Source organism: Oncorhynchus keta, chromosome 17, assembly GCF_023373465.1.
Source record: "Oncorhynchus keta strain PuntledgeMale-10-30-2019 chromosome 17, Oket_V2, whole genome shotgun sequence".
In the NCBI taxonomy this organism is placed as follows: domain Eukaryota; kingdom Metazoa; phylum Chordata; class Actinopteri; order Salmoniformes; family Salmonidae; genus Oncorhynchus; species Oncorhynchus keta.
In genome coordinates this window covers 44,746,726-44,770,258 of record NC_068437.1, presented here as the reverse complement: position 1 = coordinate 44,770,258, position 23,533 = coordinate 44,746,726, and the positions used below count along the sequence as shown (strand labels likewise).

General features: G+C 41.3%; 1 long non-coding RNA gene across 1 annotated transcript; it reads left to right on the top strand.

Annotated features, from left to right (window-relative positions):
• The first annotated feature begins 10,822 nt into the window (after window positions 1-10,822).
• Window positions 10,823-22,718, top strand: LOC118395906 (uncharacterized). The gene is made up of 3 exons (XR_004828088.2): window positions 10,823-11,206; window positions 15,893-15,940; window positions 16,254-22,718. It is a non-coding gene; the product is annotated as an uncharacterized LOC118395906 (long non-coding RNA).
• The last annotated feature ends 815 nt before the right edge of the window (window positions 22,719-23,533 follow it).

Here is a 23,533-nt window from a genome sequence, read left to right as displayed (position 1 = left end):
CCCCAAAACGGAATAGAATGTGAACCAATGATCTAGTCAAAGGAAGAACATGATTTAAATGATTTACTTTAGAGAAATGTCATAACCAAGCAATTCTGAAACAATAGCCAATGGTTACCTCCCTGTTAGATGTTCAGTTGGTAAAACAAGTGCAAAAGGAGGCAGAGAAGTACAGTTTGTTGGTGGTCTCACTCAGGTTATTTTGAAATTAGGGACCATTTAAAGGTCCAAGTGAAGATGTAGTCAGATTTGTTGAAGATTCTGGTTCCTGGTTGAGAAAATGTGACCCTATTCAGTCCAGGTTCAACTTTATGATGAAGCAGGTCCCAAAATATTACAAAATTCTGCAGTCTATTCACTCAGACAGTTTCAGGTACATATTATGCTTAGGCTGATTTATAGACATATTTTGTTTTCAATTATGATAACTTGGATTGTAGTGTTTGTAAGGAGTTTTATAAGTTGTTTTCAGGCTGAATGGGGCACTATGTTAATACTTACCAAACAGAACGTGGGTACACTATTGTGAAATACAGTATATACCCCAAAAGTGAAAAAATGGTGTTAGGTTCTATTTTTTTGTGTGGAATATCCTTTTAAAAGAAACCTAGGCCATGAATAAATCCGATCGTACTTTGTCGGCTATGCACCTTTTAAAGGAAATGCTCATGTGTTCGCGGCTCAATCGGAAATTAACATTAAATGTCAAGCGCGCTATTACACAGATTTACCGCTGATCGGATTGAATCCTGGCCCTAGAGGTCTCCTCCTTGCTAATTCTGTAAGTGGCATATCACCACCAGAAGTTGTTCAAACCTTACACACTTTAAACGACCACAAGAGTTCCTTTTTGCCTGAAAGAAAAATTGCTCGCTGTGCTTGAAGTTGTGTTCGGTCCTGAACCATTATCTGTGTAATACTACTCCTTGAATCGTCATATTGACCCAGCCATTTTCATGGTGTGCCTGTTGTAAATTTGCTGTGACATGGTGTGTCTTCCATGGTCTGTGTGAGTGTGTGGTGCTCTCATGGCAGGCCATGAGAGGAGTGTGTGGGCTCCAATGCTGCCTGCGGCCTTGATAAATGGTCTGTGGTCAGCTGGAGGGGCTCAGGGCCACGCAGGAATGCCCCTGGGGGTCATCCGCTCAGCGGGATGAAGGGATGAGGTGGACCAATGGCCATTATGGCCCTTTGTGTCAGATCGCTCTGTGATTGACATCAGTTTTTCCCTCTCTCCATGGCCCCCATTGAGGAATACTGGCCATCCACTGACCTGCACAGTGGAGGCAATGCATTTAACAATCTTGCTACTTGCTCTGCGATGGGGGTTCTAGAAAGTGACAACATATCGGCCTGAGAGACATTTTATTTGTGGTTGCTACGTTGTGAAAGTCTGAGGGCCTGTCTTCTTAACTTACATTTCCAGAAAATTGTTGAATATTTTCTTATTTTAAAGTGCCAGGTCAAAAGATGCAGTACTATTGTTCTCTACCACTTTGAGGCACTGTGACAGTCACAAGACCCAGCATCCTCACACAGTTAGCATCTTTATAACCCTGGAAAGACCCTTTGTCCCCTTTGACGCAAAATTATCACTCATTACTTTTCCCAGTTTCGATACATTTTCATTGAGGCTGGACTTTTTATGCCTTTCTCAATGCAGTATTTCTTCCCCCTTTATTTCGGCTGAATAACTACTCAAGAAAATGAAAGCATAATGACCCGGCAATTGTGACAAAACCTAATTGGTCACGGAGGCCAGTGGCTAATGAGCTGAAAAAATGTGCCTATGGGTGTGTAATAACTGTATTTTCCTCTGCCTCTACTCCTTTCGTCACAGCCCTGTGTGGCATTTTTAACTAACTGAAATGGCACCAGATGCAACAGGGCTCAGACACTTTGACTTGAATTGGGAAACCATATGTTCAGATAAGTCATGGTTTCCTCTTTCCCACAGGCAGGGGCCAGTGTGTCTGTGAGGTAAACCACTGGTGGCCAGGAAGCACCACTTTTCAACTCGGCACCATGGGCGACGATAAAGAGATCACAACGGCACAAATATTAATGAAACTTGATTTTGTTTCATCAAAGGTTTAGATTTTCTTTGGGTTTAATCACCTTTTGAAACATTTACTCCTTGTTTTCCTGTAGTATTTTATGTTAAAACATATATCATTATATTTTATTAATCAATTCACAAATGTAGGATATTAATTAAATCACCATGTTGCAAGAGAACTTTCCTGAAATGCAGGACATTTAAAACTTGTAGTGTATTTGAGGTTTAAATAGATTTCTGAAGTTTGTAATTTCCACTTTATTTTTCAGACTTGATTTTCCCTTGTGAAAAATGTATCAACCACTACAAAAATGTACATGAATTATAATCCACATAATAATTCACATTTCCTGTTGCTGCAGGATTATTTTCCTGCTGTGACAAACTGGCTCAAATGAAGATCCTACATCTGTATTCAATAAGACTAACACCACATACATAGTGTAAGAGACACAGTGTCCCTTGTGAAAAACATCAATATTTTTATATTAGAGTTGAACATTTTCTGAAAGACTTTGTTTTTGCAAGCTTGGCTGCTCAGTTCACAATGTTGTTCGCTCCAGTCAAGTGAAGTTATTATCCCTTTTTTTAATATACTGCACTTCTTGCCCTTGTGAACCTGTTGAGAGGTTCTGAAAGGAACCTGAAGAGTACCACTGGCTCCTGAAAATAGTGCTGATTATGAGGCAGAAAGGGGGAACTCCGGTTTTATTCAGTGCCTAAGATAACACTATACAGAATGATAGACTCGTCTGGATTGTTTGTCCCCCTCACCCATTGTTCTTCTTTCCATTGAGTCAGACTCTCAGCTGCACTTGAGGGGGCCGTCACAGGTAGGAGAGCAACAGAGATAATTCGCAGCCCATGGTTGATTGCCCCCTTATAGACACTCACTCTCATGGCCCTGAAAGGCCTCAGACGCTGGTGAATAAACTCCTACTCGCTTCCATAAACTTTTTCTCCTCCTGAATTTTCCGGGGATGTGAACAGCTCCCAGCCAGGGCCGGGGATGCCTCTGAAAGAGAGCCTGTTTGGAATCAAAGCCTGTCGGCTCCACCCTTCTCTGACACACACAAGAAGAGAGCGCCTGTGATCCAGCGCTCAGCCAGTCAAGACAAGAGCACACTGCTTTTCCCTCCTGTGGTCTCGGGTACACAAACTGCTACTAGGTACTAATATTAATGTTTCTTAAATACATATTTCAGTTTAGGACTAGCTCTGTGTTTGCATGTTGTACAATTTCCAGTTCAAGTATAGTCTCATCATCTGATTTTTGGAAATATACATTTTTTTTGTTAAATGGGGGGTGCTTTTGGTTATCGTTTTGTGTCATAATCACAGTAATATTATTCAGTATATTATGACCACACAACGATAAGTAATCTGCATGCATATATCACACCTATTTATCATTCTGAAAGTCTAATTTCCGATTCATGTGGCTCAGGCCAGTCCTATTTAAAGGAACCAAAACACGGAATGCACCCTAAATAGGACATTGAAATGTTGCTGTGTTGTTGTCACACTATGCATTAGCATTATCCTATTGTGGTTGTTTTATTGTTTTGATAGATGACTACGGGTCTGTAACTGACATGTTCTTTCATCTTTGAGTGATCGAGGCCCCATAGTGTGTTAAAGAAATGTTGTCAGTGGTTAAATGGTCTGATTTGTCTGTAGATGCTACAGTTTAAATGAGTCTGCTTCTAAACTTTCAGATGTTTTAAATCGTTGTTGAAACAATAAAACAACCATTGGTAGAGAGCGACATGACCACAGCAGAAGGCAGCAACCCTATAAGCTTGAGAGCCGAGCAGGGTCTCAGATGACATCACAGGGGGAGGTGGCAGCATTGTTAGCGTCCCAACATGGGGCAGTGTATTAAATGCAGCATGAGCTTGATTCTCTTTCAGACTTGACTGAGCAGCTCAGACTCTAAGACCTATCTTAGACCTATGACACAGTCGCACATTCTTAGTGTGACCTGAGTCATGCAGTTGGCTCCCTTGGAGAGTTAAAAGTCACAAAGAAGAGTGTGTTGATAGCCACCAGGAAGATTTCAGCCCATCCAACAATGCTCTTTTTCCCTGGGCCATGGGGTGTGTAAAAGGAGGACCTGCAAGTGCTAGCAGTGGAGCGAGGAGCAAGCACTTTGATTGACAGTGTCTGTCAGGGCCAATGAACTCCACTTAAACATTGTCTTTATGTGTTCTATATAGAGTTGTTCGACTGTGACCCTTCCATCTGTTAATGCTAATCTGTCCGTCATTTGGACCAGTTGACTCTGGATAGGCCTCCATCCAGTCTCTTGTCGTTCTTTCTTCAGCACGTATCGACTAGAGCAGGGTTTCCAAAACTCTGTCTTCGGGACCCCAAGGAGTGTACGTTTAGTTTGTTCACCCTGACACTGCACAGCCGATTGAAATAATCAACTAATCATCACGCTTTGAATCAGCTGTATAGTGCTAGGGCAGAAAACTAAATGTGCACCCCTTGGGACCTTGAGGACCGAGTTTGGGAAACGCTCGACTAGAGATGGAGAAAAATGTGCACCCCTTGGGGCTGTGAGGACCGAGATTGGGAAACGCTTGACTAGAGATGGCACCCCTTGGGACCTTGAGGACCGAGTTTGGGAAACGCTCGACTAGAGATGGAGAAAAATGTGCACCCCTTGGGGCTGTGAGGACCGAGATTGGGAAACGCTTGACTAGAGATGGAGAAAAATGTGCACCCCTTGGGGCCTTGAGGACCGAGTTTGGGAAACGCTCGACTAGAGATGGAGAAAAATGTGCACCGAGTTTGGGAAACGCTCGACTAGAGATGGAGAAAAATGTGCACCCTGGGGGCCGTGAGGACCGAGTTTGGGAAACGCTCGACTAGAGATGGAGAAAAATGTTCACCCCTTGGGGCCGTGAGGACCGAGTTTGGGAAACGCTCGACTAGAGATGGAGAAAAATGTGCACCCCTTGTGGCCGTGAGGACCGAGTTTGGGAAACGCTCGACTAGAGATGGAGAAAAATGTGCACCCTGGGGGCCGTGAGGACCGAGTTTGGGAAACGCTCGACTAGAGATGGAGAAAAATGTGCACCCCTTGGGGCCGCGAGGACCGAGTTTGGGAAACGCTAGACTAGAGATGGAGAAAAATGAGCATCACTTTTATTTTTCACATCATTGCACTTAATATATACAATTTAGCAGATGCTTTTATCCAAAGTGACATAGAGTCATGCATACTATTACATATGGGTGGTCCCAGGTACTGAACCTACTATCCTGGTGTTGCACAAGACATGCTCTTCCAACTGAGCCACAGAGGAACCACTGGATGTTTTATCAGGTTCTTTGGGGAGCAATGACACAAACTGCTATGATTGACCAGAATCTGAAACCAAGACCTGTAATGTCCCTTGAGACTCAACATGACATTTAATTCAATAGCACCATACAAATCAATCTGAAATGCAATGCTTCCCATTGTTAAGCAAACTCTAACACTTACAACTCACTGAAAATGGCCTCAAGACTTCCGCAGCCTTTGTTCTGCACAAGTCAAACAAAAAAACTTGCCATTCAGCTGATTTCAGTCAATACATCATATTTATGTTAACAATCAAAACACAGATAACTGAACGTCGAGACAAAACTAGCAGTGACATGCTATGACTGACAAGTTGATGAGACACGAGAGACATAGCCGGTGGCCTTGTCATGAACTTGAACACCACGAGCTGATGCCAAGCTCTCAACCGATCAGAGGGATTCTACTTTTTTAATCTGTATTATTACTGGCTCATTCAGCAGCAACGTGGGCGATTAGGGCATTTCTCAAAGAAATATGAGAAAGAGACGATTTTCATATCCTTTGTTATTGGTCTTGACCCCATGTGTCTATCGACTTTAGGAGAACCGAGCAAGTGCACATCAAGGCAGGATGAGGGGGAAGAAACTCAATTTATTCAGATTACACAAGACCTCTGGGACAGGGATTTGCTCTGGCAAGCTGTTACCTCTTGTCTCGGAATCATCTGTTTCTGTATCAATAATAACAGGGAGATACAAATGTTTGTATTTTCTTGGAGAATAAAACTTCTGGGGTACTATTGTTTAGTTCAGATGAACTTGTATCAACATAAGGTAGAAAATACTGGAAGAGTTGACCAGATGAGAACGTTTGTACATAAACGTTTTGGTTTTGTGTACGTATTTGTGCTTTGTAGTCAGCAAGAGAAGAATCTCTCTCAAGCTGAAACATCAAACATTGCCCTAGTGCCCACCAGATGAATCTCTCCAAGCTGAAACATCAAACATTGCCCTAGTGCCCACGAGATGAATCTCTCCAAGCTGAAATATCAAACATTGCCCTAGTGCCCACGAGATGAATCTCTCCAAGCTGAAATATCAAACATTGCCCTAGTGCCCACCAGATGATCTCACCAAGCTGAAACACTAAACACTGCCCTAGTGCCCACCAGATGAATCTCTCCAACCCTTTGGTGGGCACTAGGGCAGTGTTTGTTGTTTTCCTCTTGGAGATATTCATCTGGTGGGCACTAGGGCAGTGTTTGTTGTTTTCCTCTTGGAGAGATTCATCTGGTGGGCACTAGGGCAATGTTTGGTGTTTTCCTCTTGGAGAGATTCATCTGGTGGGCACTAGGGCAGTGTTTGGTGTTTTCCTCTTGGAGAGATTCATCTGGTGGGCACTAGGGCAGTGTTTGGTGTTTTCCTCTTGGAGAGATTCATCTCGTGGGCACTAGGGCAGTGTTTGGTGTTTTCCTCTTGGAGAGATTCATCTGGTGGGCACTAGGGCAGTGTTTGGTGTTTTCCTCTTGGAGAGATTCATCTGGTGGGCACTAGGGCAGTGTTTGGTGTTTTCCTCTTGGAGAGATTCATCTGGTGGGCACTAGGGCAGTGTTTGTTGTTTTCCTCTTGGAGAGATTCATCTGGTGGGCACTAGCGCAGTGTTTGGTGTTTCAGCTTGGTGAGATCATCTGGTGGGCACTAGCGCAGTGTTTGATGTTTCAGCTTGGAGAGATTCATCTGGTGGGCTCTAGGGCAGTGTTTGATGTTTTCCTCTTGGAGAGATTCATCTGGTGGGCACTAGGGCAGTGTTTGGTGTTTTCCTCTTGGAGAGATTCATCTGGTGGGCACTAGGGCAGTGTTTGGTGTTTTCCTCTTGGAGAGATTCATCTGGTGGGCACTAGGGCAGTGTTTGGTGTTTCAGCTTGGTGAGATCATCTGGTGGGCACTAGGGCAGTGTTTGATGTTTCAGCTTGGAGAGATTCATCTGGTGGGCACTAGGGCAATGTTTGATGTTTCAGCTTGGAGAGATTCATCTGGTGCCCACCAGATGTCCGTGTGAAGTCCCCCAAAAACGGCCAACACATGGCCTTTAAGGTAAAGTTGTCCATTAATTAATCTCTCTGTTTTTCTCTCCCAAAACCCTTTCCTTCGGCTCTTTTACTTCTAAGACGTGTTTTCAACACACTCAGGGGCTTAACTATGGGAGAGAGAAAAGCTCCATGGAAGAAGTGAAGTATCTTAATTAAAGCACCCTCCACTTCTCCCCGCTCCTTTCTTCCAGGCCCAGAGAAGCAGGAGGAATGGTCCAATCCCACTTTAAGCCACCCTTGTTTCCTGCCGCCAATAGAAAGTCCCATTAGATACAATGACGGAGAAAGGGTTCAAATTAAAACTAAGAGAGCTCCCTCCTTTGCCTATGTCATCCCCTCTCATTATTTCCAATATGAGAAAGTGAGATGGAGTTGAATGTGGCTTCTTCAAATCCACGACATGGCAACACTTGATGCTAATTAACAGAGACTTATTGTTGCAAACCAATGTATGTATAAGGGTTTAGTGGGCTTAGAGGAAAGCCCCAAAGTGAGGGTGAATAACTGTGGATAACTGACCCTCACTGGCCCTCACCCTGCCCAGCCTATGGGATGGAGCGAGCCACAATCTTTTGTCCTTCTGAATTAACCAACTACTACATAACTTGGGTGCGGCAGGGTAGTCTAGTGGTTAGAGTGTTGGACTAGTAACCAAAAGGTTGCAAGTTCAAATCCCTGAGCTGACAAGCTACAAATCTGTTGTTCTGCTCCTGAACAGGCAGTTAACTCACTGAAAATAAAAATTTGTTCTTAACTGACTTGCCAAGGTAAAATAAAAAACTTCTTATAGAACTCACATAGTCAGTTTAGATAAATATTACGATCTACAGTAGATGGGATAAGACAGTTATGTAGGATTCAGAAAATAGTCACTTAGAAATCTCCCAAAGCCTCTTAGACCTGTTTCTCTTTTATCAAAGTGGAATAGAGAATAAGTAGAGCTATACTCACTTTAAAAACAAATAACACACTTCCTACATACTGTAGATATTTATTGAGTATAATTAATGTATGGTTACCATTTTAAGGAGGATAAATCCATTACTTATTCAAGTTAAAAACAAAAATGTGATTCATCCTTCCCAATCAAAGGCTCTAGTTCCCTGAATCCTTTTTCCATTCCACTGTGGAGAATGACGCAGAAGCCTTGGAGACTGCACTTTATGATGACTTATACATGACTTAGCTTGTACTCTATTATTCCCAGGCAGTCTTCCTTTTCTGTGAGACTATGCCTCCGAATTCATCCTCATCTGTTATTTTCATGACCGCAACATTCCCCTGCAAACAAATCAGGCCCTTTTTTCTTTGGGTGGTGGAAAGATGAGGTAATATGTCAGTATGTAAATTGTCAGTTCATATGAACCTTGCTCACACAGGCTTTTATATGAGGCGTGCTCACACAGGCCTTTATATGAGGCTTGCTCACACAGGCCTTCATATGAGGCTTGCTCACACAGGCTTTTATATGAGGCTTGCTCACACAGGCTTTTATATGAGGCTTGCTCACACAGGCCTTTATATGAGGCGTGCTCACACAGGCCTTTATATGAGGCTTGCTCACACAGGCCTTCATATGAGGCTTGCTCACACAGGCTTTTATATGAGGCTTGCTCACACAGGCCTTTATATAAGGCTTGCTTACACAGGCCTTTACATGAGGCTTGCTCACACAGGCCTTCATATGAGCCTTGCTCACATAGGCCTTCACATGAGCCTTGCTCACACAGGCCTTTATGAGGCTTGCTCACACAGGCCTTTATATGAGGCTTGCTCACACAGGCTTTTATATGAGGCTTGCTCACACAGGCCTTTATATGAGGCTTGCTCACACAGGCTTTTATATGAGGCTTGCTCACACAGGCCTTTATATGAGGCTTGCTCACACAGGCTTTTATATGAGGCTTGCTCACACAGGCCTTTAAATGAGGCTTGCTCACACAGGCTTTTATATGAGGCTTGCTCACACAGGCCTTTATATGAGGCTTGCTCACACAGGCCTTTACATGAGGATTGCTCACACAGGCCTTCATATGAGCCTTGCTCACACAGGCCTTTATGAGGCTTGCTCACACAGGCCTTTATATGAGGCTTGCTCACACAGGCCTTTACATGAGGCTTGCTCACACAGGCCTTCATATGAGCCTTGCTCACATAGGCTTTTATATGAGGCTTGCTCACACAGGCCTTTATATGAGGCTTGCTCACACAGGCTTTTATATGAGGCTTGCTCACACAGGCTTTTATATGAGGCTTGCTCACACAGGCCTTTACATGAGGCGTGCTCACACAAGCCTTTATATGAGCCTTGCTCACACAGGCCTTTATATGAGGCTTGCTCACACAGGCCTTTATATGAGCCTTGCTCACACAGGCCTTTATATGAGGCTTGCTCACACAGGCCTTTATATGAGGCTTGCTCACACAGGCCTTTACATGAGGCGTGCTCACACAGGCCTTTATATGAGGCGTGCTCACACAGGCCTTTATATGAGCCTTGCTCACACAGGCCTTTATATGAGCCTTGCTCACACAGGATTTTTTTATTTTTTCCCCCATTTTTTTCCAGAGTCCCCCCCAGAAAAAAGGGACCACAAAGGAGATGAGGAGGGGGAGGTTGCCAATTCACTGAACAAACGATAGAAATCACATTTTGGGGAGCATTACAGAATAATTACACATATGCTTAGATGGGAGGCATTCATGAGGGTTGACAATATTTGAGGGATTAAAGATGTTAGTGGTGCAGCCCTCTCCAAGGAACAGGGATCGTTGACACATTCAAATGCAAAAGCGTAGCCATTTGGAGAGTGAAATGCCGTCTGTCTCTGGTGCTTACTACAAACTTGGGAAGGGCTTTCTTGGGCCCAGACACCGGGCCCTTAATGCCTAAAGCTATTCCTTCATATAAAGCAGGGGACAAAGGCTGGCAGCTTCATGGTGTAAAAGTAATTACCTTTGCACTGATCAGAATAATTCTGCCCACTGCAACAAGCACCTAACCACAAATACCACAGTGTATGTTTCAGTATTTTTTATTTTATCTCACACTGTAGTCCTCCATTTTAACTTAATGTTGTAGTAATAAGCAAGCATAATACACAAATTAAATTACCCATCACAAATGTAATTTGACGGATTTCTTAAACATATATTTTCCATGTGCTCAACTGTGATTAGATACACAATAGCGTTTGAGGATTTTCATCCTGCTTTGTTCTGCAGCTTAAATCAAACTCTCCTTCATCATTTGACCTTCTTCATGCCTCCACAGTAGATCATAAACATAACCAGACTGTAAGAGGGGGACTAGATTTAATGTTTTCTTTCTTCTCCGTGGCAGTGCGGCTCTTCCTGGCTGAAGTCGGGGCCATGAAATCCCTTTTTTGTTGATGTTTAGACATGGAAATGTAAAGTATTCATGGCAATTATAGGCATGAGAAATTGATGAAATTACAGTCTGTTCCTTGAAAGAGGCAGAGCGGGTGCGGAACAAAAGGCAATTGGCTGTGTCAGCAGTGTGGTGGTGGCTTTCTAACAGGTGAAGAGCCCCGTGTGTGGGATGACTGGGATCGGCACGTGAATGTGGCGGGACAGCAGACCCCCTGCTGGGCCGGTACAAAGAGGGGGCACACACCAGAACCGCCAGGACATTGACTGAGATGAGCACCCACTCTTTCTCTGAGGGAAATCTTTGGGCCTCTTCGACTGTTACAGATATGGCACATTTCACCAACCGAAGACCTTCAAATGTGAGGTGAATAGCCTAGAGCACGCTTTCATTTCCCTCAGCCCTTTTCAAAGGAGCGGCAATATGGGATGAATGAGCGCTACTTGAGAATATCCTCCAGTTCGCCTTTCTTTCTCTTTGTATATGTGGGTGTGTGTGACTTTAGTCCTCGTGAAATGATGAAACAAAGCTGATGTAGGAACCTGAATGAAGGCTGAGCATGCTGAGCGTGTGACTATAATCCGGTGAGTGATGTTGAGGTGGACGTGATAAAGTTTTCAAAGTGAAAATGAAATGAAAAAGCATGTATTTATCTATTCACATTGTGAAGGGAATTGTATTAGCCTTGACCCTATTTGGATATTACCACTATTTTGAATACTGAATTGTCTGTTCTGTTTTGTAGCATTTGTCATCCTGCTTGGTGTCAATTATATAGGATTCGAAGAAACAATTCCATACTTCTTCAAGATAGTCATTTTGTTAAAATATATTTTTGGGAGGGATAAAAATACTCTTGAAGTATCTCATGTGGCAGGTGTTTTTGTGCCTTTATATTGAATAGTTTTCCACATGAGAGACTTTACAGGTGACACAGCAGAGTGCAAACAAGCCTTTCATTCAGAATCAATGCACCACTGGGGTGGGAAAAGAAGTGAAAAGCAACTTCATGGCCTCTCTGTGGCAACTCCTTCAAGTCAGACCACCTGATAAACCTTGTTAATGAGAACACACACACACATACTATGGAAAAAGTCAGATAGTTCTACTGCTGCACCCTGTGTGGAGGGCTAAGATAACTGTGACTTGAGATGTGGCAGACAATAAAAGTCCAGGGCACCACTGTGGGCCTCTATGGGTTCCATTCACAGCCATGCTTCCATGAATACAGCAAAATCTGAAATGAAACTTTTAATCTCTGCATCACATACAGACCCCTAAAAATGGGGACTTCCTTTTTAACAATTTCCCCCACCAACATGTTGTGTTCTCTCTGCTCCTAATAATCTTTCAATTTCGCTCTGACCCAGCGAGGGTTATAGATGACTGAAAGACTCCCGTTATAGAATTATAAAGCAAAGAAGGAAGAAAAAAGAAGGAAAAAATGTTTGTTTTTTGGGGGCCAAATGTGGTTCAGTCTTAAAAGAGTGAAGGCAATGTTTCCTGGATATGGACAAGAAAAAGAGTGCAAATCAGGAAGCAAGAATTGTCCTAAAATGTTTCTCCTTATCTCCCTCCTCTTTCAGAAAGTTACTTCAGCCTGTTGAAGGTCAGATTACAGAGCGTGACTCCTGTTAAAATATGCATGGTTTTATTCAGACTTAAAAGTTGAGAAAAGGTCCCATAAAATGTCTGGGGGGCCATTGGCCAACCTGGACTCAGGGGTAGACATAAAATAGTAAATGTAAATCCGGGACAATTAGTTTGATATGATACATTTTGTATAGCATGTATTAATTTGTGGATGTCAATCATCCATTACGAATGATACAGTTGAAGTCGGAAGTTTACATACACCTTAGCCAAATACATTTAAACCTAGTTTTTCACAATTCCTGTCATTTAATCCGAGTAAAGATTCCCTGTTTTAGGTCAGTTAGGATCACCACTTTATTTTAAGAATGTGAAATGTCAGAATAATAGTAGAGAGAATGAATTATTTCAGCTTTTATTTCTTTCATCACATTTCCAATGGGTCAGAAGTTTACATACACTCAATTAGTATTTGGTAGCATAACTTGGGTCAAGCGTTTCGGGTAGCCTTCCACAAGCTTCCCACAATAAATTGGGTGAATTTTGGCCCATTCCTCCTGACAGAGCTGGTGTAACTGAGTCAGGTTTGTAAGGCCTCCTTGCTCACACATGGTTTTTCAGTTCTGCCCACATATGTCCTATAGGACTGAGGTCAGGGCTTTGTGATGGCCACTCCAATACCTTGACTTTGTTGTCCTTAAACCATTTTGCCACAACTTTGGAAGTATGCTTGGGGTCATTGTCCATTTGGAAGATCCATTTGCGACCAAGCTTTAACTTCCTGACTGATGTCTTGAGATGTTGTTTCAATATATCAACATAATATTCCTCCCTCATGATGCCATCTATTTTGTGAAGTGCATCAGTCCCTCCTGCAGCAAAGCACCCCCACAACATGATGCTGCCACCCCCGTGCTTCACGGATGGGATGGTGTTCTTCGACTTGCAAGCCTCCCCCTTTTTCCTCCAAACATAACGATGGTCATTATGGCCAAACAGTTCTATTTTCGTTTCATCAGACCAGAGGACATTTCTCCAAAAAGTACAATCTTTGTCACCATGTGCAGTTGCAAACCGTAGTCTGGTGGTTTTTATGCCGATTTTGGAGCAGCGGCTTCTTCCTTGCTGAGCAGCCTTTCAGGTTATGTCGATAAAGGACTCGTTTTACTGTGGATATAGTTAATTTTGTACCTGTTTCCTTCAGCATATTCACAAAGTGGCGGCAGGGTAGCCTAGTGGTTAGAGCGTTGGACTAGTAACTGAAAGATTGCAAGTTCATATCCCCGAGGTACAAATCCCCAAGGTACAAATCTTTGTTCTGCCCCTGAACAGGCAGTTAACCCACTGTTCCTAGGCCGTCATCGAAAATAAGAATTTGTTCTTAACTGACTTGCCTAGTTAAATAAAGGTATAAAAAAAGAAGGTCTTTTGGGATTGATTTGCACTTTTTTGCACCAAAGTACATTCATCTTTAGGAAACAGAACGTGTCTCCTGCCTGAGCGGTATGCGTGATCCCATGGTGTTTATACTTGCGTACTATTGTTTTTACAGATGAACGTGGTACCTTCAGGTGTTTGGAAATTGCTCCCAAGGATGAACCAGACTTGTGGAGGTCTACATTTGTTTTCTGAGGTCTTAGCTGATTTCTTTTGATTTTCCAATGAGGCACTGAGTTTGAAGGTAGGCCTTGAAATACATCCACATGTACACCTCCAATTGACTCAAATTATGTCAATTAGCCTATCAGAAGCTTCTAAAGCCATGACATAATTGTCTGGAATTTTCCAAGCTGTTTAAAGGCACTGTCAACTTAGTGTATGTAAACTTCTGACCCACTGGAATCGTGATACAGTGAATTATAGGTGAAATAATCTGTCTCTAAACAATTGTTGGAAAAATGACTTGTGTTATGCACAAAGTAGATGTCCTAACTGACTTGCCCAAACTGTAGTTTGTTAACAAGAAATTTGTGGAGTGGTTGAAAAACTAGTTTTAATGACTCAAACCTGTAAACTTCTGTCTTCAACTGTATGTTACGAATTACAATTTGTGTGATATGTCACAAATTGCAATTTGTACAATGTGTTACAAATGTGTAAAACGTATGATATGTTAAAAATTCCAATTTGTTGTGGTTAACATTGGCTAGCTGTCTATTGTTAACGTTTGCTAGGTGGTTGACATCAGGGTTAGTGCTTAAGGTTAGGGATAAGGTTAGGAGTTAGGTTAATGGGTTAGCTAACATGCTAAGTAGTTTCAAAGTAGCTCAAATGTAGTAAGTAGTTGCAAAGTTGCTAATTAGCTGAAATTCGAACACGCAACCTTTGAGTTTCTAGACGTTCGAGTTTTATGCCCAACCATCCAACCCCAACCAACCAACCGCCCTACTTTCAGATTTGCTTCGAGTAACCGTCTGTGTTATGTAACCATACCAAACATAACATATCATACTAATTTGAGTGTCCCGGGTTAGGTTTTTATTATGTTACGTCTAGTCTATGAGACTAGACTGCATTGGCAGCCCCAGGCCCTTTGTAAAGGGGACTCCTCCTCATCTGAAGGATGAATGATTTCATGACTGAGTGAGAATGAAAAAAAAAACACCCCTCAAGAATGAATCTCAGCTCTCAAGTGATTATTTTTGTTATTTTCTCTCTGGGCAGTAACACCTACATTGTATTCAAAGAGACAGAGAGCCTCCGAAAGGAAACCCCTCCACTTCAAGGCAGCTGGGCATGCCACATACTCAGTCCAGCCTCTTCACTCTTGGGTGGGTTTTGTACAAAGCTCAGATTCAGAGGCCTCTGCTTCACTCACTCTGGCAGAAAGTGACTATAAATTCACATTGTGGGACTTTTACAGAGCTTGCTGGCTTCTTCAAATGTAGGCCTCAGTATATAGAGTCTCAGTAGCATATTATTTTATTACACTTATCCACACCTGTTTTTTACTCCCACAAATACAGCACATGAGAAAAAGACTAAATGATGTTTTACTGATAGCTGAGAGTTTTTAGTGTGGGCGTCTGAGGCTACTGCAGAGGGCTTGCCTTTTCAGGTTTCTTCAACCAGTGGGCACCCTCCTCTGTGACTGTCTGTCTGTCAGACAGCTGAATACAGAGGGCACTGAGATACCCTATTTAGAGAGCATCCCAGAGTTCAAAAGGTCCTGCTGAATGTTTGGGGTCTTTCTGTCTGCAATCTTGACCATCATTGGACACGACAACCGCTGAAGGCTTCACAGGCTGGTCACTTCATGAAGTCCCTTTGAGACAATTATTAGATTATTTTTATACCTACACCAGGTGAAGTCCACCTGCCTCTCCTGCAATGCCACTGTTTGTATACTCTATAGCAGTTCTCCAACCTTTCATCACAACAACAGCAGGATCATTGTATGAAATCTATGTATTCTGCTTCTTTCAGTTACTCCTAATGCTACTTTTCATTATCTCTCAGATGGATGCGCAATAGCATGGAGGTTATTCATCACATTTGACCAGCACGGTAAATTCACCACTATGTTATGATGATATTTAAATAATGTAAGAAACAGAGTCATACTTGGACTGTCAACAAAGCATGGAATAGTCCTGTAAATGTTGGTATTTACTTTATGTTTGTAAAGTATATTCTGTTTTGGAAAAGATTGTGGTAACAGGTGGAAAAAAAATTGTAGCTTGAAATATCTTCAAACATTTCCAGTAATTTAAATTCATGTTTACCCCTTGATTTAAAAATAATTACTTCTAGAGTATCATAGAACGTTAGACAAAAAGGAACAGCATATACTGAAAATCATGTCTAATTTCATTCACAGAACCTGTCCTAGCATGGTGTCATGACAACAATGATATTCAATGGGGTTACCACATCAAAAGTTATTACACCTTTGATTCAGAAAACAAGGATACCAGCACAAGAGCAGCTTGGGATTGGAGGTTTCTCCATATGTGGGAGGGGACGGGGGGCCAATATCACCCACCTCTTCAGGAAGTGTCCTGTGAAAGCCTAGAATGGTGGGGAAGGAGCTCTCCGTGGCCCCGTGGAGTCCTCACAGCCAGCAGGCACTGCGGCTGGCAGCATTATGCCATTGGAGGAGGAGATCCAGGGCTGCCAGTCCCCTGCCGCTGTTTCCCCATGCCTTTCAACCCCGCTCCCTGCCACACAGAGAAGGAGATTAGGATTAATCTTCCGTCTGACATGCTGATATTAACACCATTTTTTCTGCCTTCCCTCTCATTTGCTGTACATTTTGGGCTTGTTAGAAAGGAAAAGGAGGGGCAGAGAACAAAATCTAAGTCTGGGCCATGGATTACTCCTAGAGAGGAGGGGGGCAGGTTCAAAGGGGGTTTTCTTGTGATGGGGACAGAAGGACAATCATTTTGGCAGAGAACAGTATGGTGTCAGGATCACTCTCTGTTGATGTGATTTGGGATATGTGGGTTCAAATTGCCACACAGGGAAAAGAGAAGGGCTTTAGATAAACCCAGCCATTCGATAGGCCTGTCTGTCTGAAATGTATGACTGAAATAATTATTTGATAAAGGTGTAGAATATTGAGGTAAAATATTTGCTCAGATCCACATAAATTATATCCAAATATCAGTCAAAATATTTTCTAAATGCAATAACTAATTTAGAATTGCATAGTAATGGAGTAAAGCAGGTTTAGGGAACACAATATATTCTGTGAAGTTGTGGACTCAATTCCGGTTGCAATTCCCTTTTTATTTTTACACATGTGGATTTAAGGACTGACCCTATTTCCTTATAACACTTATTCCGTTTGAATAATAACAAAAACACTTAACTCTATTAACCTAAAATAGCAGCAATTGTGAAAAATAACCACATTTAACAAATAAAAAAAGTGAAGTAGAGTTTTTGTAAAGTAAACCATTGTTTAAAATGTTTTTTAAAACTATAAGGTGTGAGAAACAGCAACAAACAATTGTTTGTGAAATGATATCACGTGAGAGTTCACACATCTTCAGGCGTATTACACTGTTGTAAAGCATTCTCTCCTTTGTCTTAACCTGACATTATTGCTCCTTTAGTGGGAAAAGTTACATGTCATTGTCTGGAATTTTACCTCTCCCTCACCTCCTTTTTGATTATCCCTGTGAGAAACCCTGTTCCTGTATAGTATACACTTTCAATTACACTTTACACGTAGGGGTCTAGGCCAGGGAACCATCAGAAAAAGACACACACAGACGTTGAAAAGGCAAAGGGCCTTTGCTGTTATGCAAATATATCAAACGGTAAACGGTTGAGTGAGAATTATATTTGAATTAAATGAGGCTTTGGCTTTCTATAACACTGAATTGCAAGGCAAAGTCTCAATACAGAATCCCCACGCCGCGGCCATGCATATTATGCACTTGACGAAATGTGAACTGACATAAATACCATGGCTCACTTTCAATCCGATTACTCGGCTAAACCACATCAATACCATCCATCCAACAGGCGCTAGCGTCCCCCATTCAAGTGGCCAGAGAACAACCCCAGCTCCTCCTTGGTACACAAGCACCCTCGCTGCCACTGCAGAGCCCCCACGCTCAACCCATCAGCCAAACTCAATGGAACCCTTTCGACAAGGTGCTTTCCTCAGCTCTCCAAGCTCAGGCCTAAAACAAAGCTAAAGATTGTGTCGATGTGCCCAAACTCCCACTGCAGCCCCGTCAGCCCATACAAGCACTCAGGTTTAAAAAAGACTATTCCCTCCAAGGACTCAGAGCTCTTTTTGTGTGCCATCGTATTGAGTAGGTTTTCCCAATGTGTCCCCATTATAACGATCAACAAGAATAATGCTCCAGGTTAGCATAACCGAGGGGTCATTTCTGGCAGCATTGATCGCTTGATAGCAACCAGACCTTTATTTAAACTGGTGTTGACAACCACAAAGATTCCCCCTTTTGGGGATTTGTAGCAACGCTTGGGTTTTGCGTGGAGCACATTTTAACCAGAGGCATTTACAAGATTTTTCTAAACAACCTGCCAGGTGCAGAGGCCTCCCTAAAGATCCAGCAACGTGGTGGAACGTTATGAGGCCCAATGAGATTAGAATGAGAATTAAATACGTTTGCCACGTTGATGTTCCCTGAGCTCCCATGACCAATTTAGGACTAATGAGCATTCTATGAGTGCTTTCCAAAAGCCCAATGTTTTCAGCCATCCATTTTAATGAGAGAACAGAACCAGGTTTTGAATTGAAACGGTTATTTGAGCTAAGAGGAGGGTACAAAGACAATACCGAGGAAAATGTTTCCCATATACAGTTACTACCATGATGCACCACGAGCAAAAGCAAAGCCTGTAAAACTGATTGATAATTCTCATATACCATTAGTCAATAAGCAAATATGTTGTTGAATGATACTGTAGTTGAAAGACTTCTCTTTCATATTGTCTCATTTGAGTGTTTAGTTCAGTGCTTTAAACATTATGTACCATACTACAACCAAACAGAGTTGAATTACAGGTCCCACCTTTTCTGGATAGTCCCATGTAGATGGGCATACTATCAACAAACTGTCTGTTGATAATCAACTGCTTGCTAAGGTTACGGTTAAGGTTAAGAATAAGGGTAAGGGTTAAGGTTAGGGTTAATTTCAGAGGATAAGGGTTAAGGTTAGGGCTAGGGTTAGTGGATAGTTGTTGTTGACAGTTATTGAACAGATACTGAACAACTACAAACCATCTACTTGGGATTATCCCAAAAAAGTGTTACCAAAGGAACAAAATAAATGGTTAGTTGGCACTTATAGACACATAGGTATCCACTATTTAAGGGCTCCCAGGTGGGGAAGCAGTCTAAGGCACTGCATCTCAGTGCTAGAGGTGTCACTACAGACCCTGGTTCGATTCCAGGCTGTATCACAACTGGCCATAATTGGGAGTCCCATACGGCGGCGCTGTCATTGTAAATAATCATTTGTTCTTAACTGACTTGCCTGGTTAAATGCAAATATATTGCGCATTGATAAAACTCTATCCACAAAGGTGGGCACATCTGTTCCAAAACATCCCAGTCCTCTGGAGTAGGTCAAAGGTTACAGTATATGCAACATTTTCATCTTGGGCTATATCATATTCCTGACCAAGGTTGCTAGAATATAGCATAGGTCTTATTTCCATTCCCCCTTGGAAGCATATAACATTTAATTGGTTGATAAATGTTGACAGACTCAAACAAAAGTTGGGATTTCACCTCATACTTAAAATTAATGTAGCCATCATGACAAGGTAAGATGCCCAATTTCCCATCATTGTAATCATGCAGCAGTCAAACAGACAATAAAGTGAGGCTATGGCAATATATTGATTAAGTGGTACATAGTTAGTAGTTAACCTGTTAACTAAGCAAAACATCATTATGAATCTATGACCTGACAAAGGATGGACTAACTGACACTGGTGGGGGCTCAATAGAAACCCGTCATTAGCACAGATTGGCTGCCAAGTAAATTGGGGAACAGGTGCATTCAGAGCAACACACACTGAAACGCTTTGTCCGTGGACTTGTGCCTCTCTCCGTTTGAAAACGGGGGGTTATGTTTAATGCAAAGTTAATATCGATTTAATGCTTGTCAGAGCTCCTCTGTATTTTGGGCCATTCCTAATCCCTCCAATGTTCCGCAGTGGCCGGATCCTAGTCAGAAACAGCTGCTGAGCCAGACTTGAAGAGGGAGAGCACCACTCAAGAAGGCGGTTTATAGAAGGTGTAAAGACCGTCCATCTTCAAAGCAGCGTGTAAAATAAATAGACCACGTGTAAAAACAAAATTAGAAATGGATGATTTCCTTTTAAATATATAACCAGTAAAAAGTTATTTTTTTTAAACAGCATAACTTTCAACGATGCTGTGGTAGGCCTATAGGCCAATTTCTCTGAATGTTGTCATAGTCTGCAATGAAATTATAAAAACACTTATAATTATTGCTTTAAAGAAAAATACATATAATTTATCTTAATGCTAATGATGGGTCTATTTACAGTATCTGCTCACTAAATACAGTTAAATATATTGAATAGAAAGTCAGGTAAAGAGTACAATACATTAGGCAAAAAAAACGAGGTTGCAAGAAGGCCATACATTATTAATCAACATTTTCACAAATGTACGTCATTAACCTGAATATATAACAATGAATTTAGGAAACGGTTAAAATATTTTGCGGCAGTCTTACTGTAATCTATCTTCAGTATCATTATCATTTCAATGCACCCACCTCTTGTGTCTACGGACAAGCGTGGGGTGGTGAGGGTGGGGATATAATATTTGAAAAATGTGTTTTAAAAGAGTTTAATTCAGCGACCGACCAGCTGTTTCTCTAGACTATATTTGGTAAAGAGAAAACAATCGTGTCAGGCTTGGAAAGCTAGTAGAAATTAGTTTCGGTCACTGGGGCTAAGCTATATTTCCTGCAAACCATCTGCTTGATTTGTACAATAGGGGGATTTTCGAAGGTTCCTGAAATAATTAAACGCTTTGAACTTAACAGTGATGTTTTTTTGTCTGTGAAGGTGGGTGCTGTGTTAATGTGTCTTAATATGGGTTTCCCCGACGGGACATAAAACGCAAATCTAATGATCAATACATTTATCTAAAAATGTAACGATTTCATGGTTACGTAATTACTTGTCTGTTTACTCAGACATTACCTGTTTAAGCTAAGTGGCTTATATATATACAAAACATGTCATTTGTCAAATGACCCTCTTCACTTAAGGAGTGTTTATACGCATAATTTGTTTAATTCAAGAATGTTACAGTAATTAGTCTCCTCAGCCTATGAACATTTTTATTTATTTCATATTTCAATATTTTGCCTATAACAGGTAAAAGGCCTAAATACTGACAGCATCTGAAAATTGCTAGACAAGGCACGATGAATAGAGGCTATAGCATTAAAACTTGATATATAACCGTCACACACCATGAACCTCACACCACAAACGTAGGCCTACAGTGTAGACTCTGATCTGTCCTAATAAATACATTGTTATATGGTCTGAAAATATTGAGTAGGATTAATTTGTGTTTATGTGGAAGTTTTGCTAACGATGTCTTTACTGCCAGGGCTCTTTTGCATAACATATGGGATTCACCTATAAATATCCGAAATAAACTCACTCGGCCATGCATGGGTAACATGCAAGACTGGTGGATCAGATGGCTAATTGGAGCCTACTCATATTAGATCATTTGTAAAATATATACAAAAAATATGACAATTAATTTTTGCGTTAGTAATGGACATGGGTACCATGCATCTATTTTCATGGGAAGCGCCTGGCGCATAATTTCATGGAGATTTGCCTTCTGTGCCATCACTTAGGACACACGCGGGTTTACCTTCCCCGCACTTTCAAAGCAGAAGTGTTGACTCTCCAGAAAGAAATGTGAAGGTAACCACTTTAAAATGAATGGTTAGGAGAACAAAACAGAGAGAGCAGCGGTCAAACGCCATTAGTCACAGGTCTTAGCCAACAGGCCTCAGGATTCACCTCTCCTAGCCGATCACAGAAAAGAACTTCGAAATAGAATCTTCCTCAAAGAAACTCTTTTGTTAACTTCCCCCCCCTGTTTTATAATCTATTTCATCAATGGGCGGTTATCATTTTCCTCCTGCGGTTTGCAACCTATCCTAAAAGTTTTCGCTTTGACATAGGCCTGCCTACTAGGCTACAATAAAATGAACCCATGTGTAGCGCTGCATGGGTCTGACTTAGCCCTCGAAACAATGCTTCTACGGTTTAAATGGCAGATACAGTGGAAAAAACGTATGGAGCTTGTAAAAAAAATAAAAAAATCGGTAACACTATTTTAAGGGTCCATAATAAACCATTTATAAGGCATTAACAAACAGTTTGTTCGCCATTTATTAACCCTTACTACCACATTTGTAAATGTTAGTAAGCTAGTTATTCACATTGACATATGCCTATGTATATATATTTAAATGTGATGTGATGTGTGCTTATCTTTTTATCAGGTACTACTGAAATGTCTACAAATGGCATGCCCATATTTTGTAGAGAAATTTCACTGATCCCTCAAAATATTTATAAAGTATTTATCAAGTATAAATAGCGTTAACTTTGGATTGGGGACTGCAAAAAATACTTTACTAATGATGAATAAAGGATGTATAAATGTTGGAGTAATGATTCATAAATAGTCAACGCACACTTTATAAATGCATTGTAAATGGTTTGTTACCGAACCTTAAAATAAAGCGTTAACAAAAGATCATGCCCTAAACTTTTAACTCTTAAAATGATGATAATAATAATAATAATAATTGAATGACATCAATGTGAACTATAGCTGTCATACCACCAGGTTTATTTATGTTTTATTATTAGGCCTACATAACTTGGCCTATCATTCATTTTTTAAATGAAATGTCTTAATTGGTTCATTCTCAAACCTTAGGCTAAATAGCATTATAGTGACTGTTAAAATACATTAGGCATCTAATTGCAAGTAGGCTCATTGATGATTTTTCTGCCCTGTTTTGGTCTTTCAAGAAATAGGACATACATGTCCAAGGCACACACTGACACACAACAGTTATTTTGAATAAATGTAGTCATTAAATTCAAAACCGTTTTATCTATTGGTGTCTTACAGCACAAATGCACTTAAAGAATGAGACTCTAACCGCCCATTGAAATCAAACTGAATAATAGGATTTTTTAGAAAGATTTGTGTCAGGGTAAGAAAGAACAAACTGCTGAGAGGATGACAGTTACTTCATGGATAAGAGGATAAGAGCGCAATGGCCAGAGCTGCACATTATTTTCAGCGGGACCAGCGACATTAAATGGGATCTCTCAGATTCACCGTTTTTAACACACCAGTTAAATATTCTGACATTAAAGCCTGTCTGATTTTCGCAGAGAAAAACAGACTGGTACAGACGACATATTGTGCTCATAATATCCTACCCAATAGGCTATGGTACAATGTTTTTTAAAACTCCGTTTCAATGAGCTACGAGGGAAAATAGTCATACAAAACAATAAGCCTAATAATAATAATAACAATAATAATAACAACAATAGCCTAATTACAACATTATT